Here is a 3733-nt window from a genome sequence, read left to right on the forward strand (position 1 = left end):
CAGCCAGTTGAAAGGAGGTTTACTCATTCTTGTCTTTCTTAGGGAGACTTGCAGATCCGGACTGGCTTTTAGCAGATTAGTAGACACAAGTCTTGGGAGCAGGCCGTCAGGGAGGAGCTGAGACTCCAGAGGGTGGAAATATGGTGGCACTTAGGTCAAATCAGGCTGTCCTCACCCTGTGCTGAGCAGACACCAGCTCCCCGTGTCCTGCTGAACTTCAGCGCCTCCAGGTCTTCCAGCTTCCCCAGGACTAAAGTATTCCTTCTGATGTGAATAATCACGCAGACATTTAGCCCAAAAGATGGAGGCAAGAAGCTGGTTAAGGCGAGTGAATTAATATGGATCCTCTCAGATCACAAAAGGAATGTAACCAACTTGAGGTTCACGATTCACTTGTTGATTATTTGTCCTCCTTTTAAAAAAGACCTAAGACCAGGAGAGTCTAGGATCGATAACTTAACAAAAGACAAAAGCCCTGAGACTCTGCCTCTCATCTTTGTATGGCCTCCTGAGTGCCTCTGGCAGCTCATCCATTTCTGCCTGGCTTGGGGGTGAGGGGATGGGAAGGGGTGAGGGGAGGGGAAGGGATGAGTGTGGACATTCCTGGGTTCATGTGCCACCCACGCTGTTTGTCAGCTAATTGACACTGGACTTAGTTTTCTAATCTGTACAATAGGTCTAATAATTCATAGCCAACTTACAGGTGTTGTAAACTTAAGTAGCCATGGTAGCGAGTATTTACTGAGCACTGTTGAAGGCCCAGGTCTTATTTTAAGTGCTCAGTCTGTTTTCTCTCCTGTAATTCTGCTCGGGTAGGAATTCCAAAGCTGGGAAGTCTTGTTATGGCTTAGCTGTGACGGACCCAACCAGTATCCATGAGGATGTGGGTTCCATCCCTAGCCTTGCTCAGTGGACACATTGCTGTGTACTGCGGTGTACGTCACAGATGAGGCTCGGCTCCCACGTTGCTGTGGCTGTGGTGTAGGCTGGCAGCTGCAGCTCCCATTTGACCTCTAGCCTGGGAACTTCCATATGCGGCAGGTGTGGCCCTAAAAATAAAAAAAAAATAAAAAAAAATAAAAAAACAACAAAAAAATCCAAGGCTGGGTTCTTGTTCATGGAGCTGAAGAATGCACTTCGTGAACACACACTCACACAGGCAGCAAGCAAAAGACTTTATTACAGGAAAGCAAAAAGCTCCCAGCACAGACACTGGGAGGGGGAGAAAGGGTCCCCCTTTCTATTGTTTTATGGAGGCTTTTACTTCTTAGGGATGGGGGTACCAACGTGGGATCTAAACAACATTCCTTTTTCCCATTGGCCTTATCTGTCACCTCTATCAGGTCTTATCCAAGAGGCGTCTTAGGGATGGATCTGCCCCAGAGGTTTGATGGCTACTTTGTTCTCCTTCCCCCCAGATTAGGAGTTGCCCCTGTTTACATTCTTCTGCTAACACTCAAATATAGATGTCAGGGGTTAATGGGCACCTTGCCTTATAACAAACGTACTTTTTTTTTTTTTGGTCTTTTTGGCTTTTCTAGGGCCACACCCGCGGCATATGGAGGTTCCCAGGCTAGGGGTCTAATCGGAGCTGTAGCTGCCGGCCTGCACCACAGCCGCAACAACGCAGGATCCGAGCCGCGTCTGCAACCTACACCACAGCTCATGGCAATGCCGGATCCTTAACCCACTGAGCAAGGCCAGGGATCGAACCTGCAACCTCATGGTTCCTAGTCTGATTTATCAATTACTGTGCCACGACGAGAACTCCAACAAATGTACTTTTAATAATCAATTTTCCAACAAGCAAGGCGTGTTTGTCTAGGTTTGCTTTTACAAATCTTAAAACCATGGACATTAATCAGGGAACATATCAAAGCCCATGTTCCTACACTAACTACCGGAATTATTATTCTGCCTCACGAAGACTGGTATTTTTTTTAATTTTTAATTTTTAATTTTTTTTTGTCTTTTGTCTTTTTAGGGCTGCACCCATGGCCTATGGAGGTTCCCAGGCTAGGGGTCCAATCGGAGCTGTAGCTGCCGGCCTGCACCACAGCCGCAACAACGCAGGATCTGAGCCTCGTCTGCGACCTACACCACTGTTCACGGCAACGCTGGATCCTTCACCCACTGAGCGAGGCCAGGCATTGAACCTTCATCCTCATGGATACAAGTTAGGTTCCTTAACCACTGAGCCATGACGGGAACTCTGGTATTTTTTTTTTAAACTTCCTCTGTTAATCCTCAGATCAGTCAGCTTGAGAACCATGGTTGTGTATTAGTGTTCAAACTGTGATTAACCTCTCAGGTTCTCAGAGACACGCAAGCCTCATTCTGCCACTCATTTTCGGAAGGTACTTGGCCAAATTGTCGACCACCCCAAACCTTAGTTTCCTTGTTCATAAAGTGGGAGCAAAAATAGGGTCCCCTTCTGGGAATTGTTTTGAAGGTGAAATGAGTCTGTTAGGGTGGCTGTGCCTGGCACATAAAGTGTTTATTAAATGTTAGCTGGTGCCATTAGGCCACCTCCTTTTTTCTTAGGAGATCTGACTTTTTGTGCATAGGTCATTGTCTTAATTTAAATTTACAGCTCTTCCAACCACATGGTTCAGGTCAAATCTGAAGTGTTGCGGAGGGGGAAGAGGGTATTACAGTGAAAAAGATCCTTGAGTTTGGTCTGACAGGACTGGGTTTGAAACTGAGTGTCTGTTTGAGCCTCAGTTTCCTCATCCATAACATGGGGGAACAATCCTCTGCCTTGCTGTGAGAATTAGAGATAATCCATGTTTAGGTACGACATATAGGTACTGTATTATTGCTGGTGTTTTGGTTATACAATGTACAAGATGGGAAAATAAAAAGGCAGAAAATCCTTTAAAAAATGCGAATAGGGGAGTTCATGTTGTGGCTCAGTGGGTTAAGAACCTAGCTAGTATCCATGAGAATGCAGGTTCAATCCCTAGCCTTGGTCCATGGGTTAAGCATCCTGTGTTGCTACGAGCTGTGGCATAGGTGGCAGGTGTGGCTCAAATCTGGTGTTGCTATGACTGTGGTGTAGGCCGGTAGTTGCAGCTCCAATTCGAGCCCTAGCTGAGGAATATTCATATGCTGCAAGTGTGGCCTTCAAAGGAGAAAAAAAAAAAAAGGAAAAAAATTCCTGTAGGAAAGAGAGGCAGAAGGTGGGGAGAGGGTGGAGGAGGAAGAAAAGCTGGGGAGGGCCTGGGGCTCAGGGTTCTGGGGGACAGATCTCCTCATTACCACCCCTCCGGACTCAGCGCTGGACAGGCACGGTTCACTGCCAATCCCAAGGGCAGGGCATTGGTCAGGGACTGTTATCCCTGCTCAGGGCTGAGCCAGATCTGCCCCCTTTCCATGCAGCATCTCCCCACATCCCAGCTAGAGATCTGCTTTGACCCAGGAAGCGTTCTAGCCATAAGATACAGGGGACTGGTCCCTGGTTTCAGTGCTGAGGTTTAGACCACAGAACAGGCGGTCAATTCCTTGCCCCAGATCCCCTACAAGGGAGAATGGCACTTTACTTGTCACAGGAAATCGCAAGCCTGCCTTTAAAAATTACAGGGCTTATTACCACCAAATGTGGTCAGTAGAAATGCACGTCAATCCAGCTTCCTGGTTTTTAGTTTGCAGGCTGATCCTCGGTCATCTCCCTCTTCTGAACGCGTGGAAAATTGGGCATCGGTTCCTTTAAATAAACCTTTTCTGCTGGAGT

At 47.1% G+C, this 3733-nt stretch overlaps 1 long non-coding RNA gene across 1 annotated transcript in view; it reads right to left on the reverse strand.

Moving 5' to 3' along the window:
- Positions 1-3733, reverse strand: part of LOC146396078 (uncharacterized) — a 1511729-nt gene that overhangs the window by 1009826 nt on the left and 498170 nt on the right. The window lies entirely within an intron of this gene.

Source organism: Sus scrofa, chromosome 15 (genome assembly GCF_054392235.1).
Source record: "Sus scrofa isolate SSC_HxYL_T2T_F1_AM1 chromosome 15, Sscrofa_HxYL_maternal_Yorkshire_Landrace_v2.0, whole genome shotgun sequence".
Lineage (NCBI taxonomy): Eukaryota > Metazoa > Chordata > Mammalia > Artiodactyla > Suidae > Sus > Sus scrofa.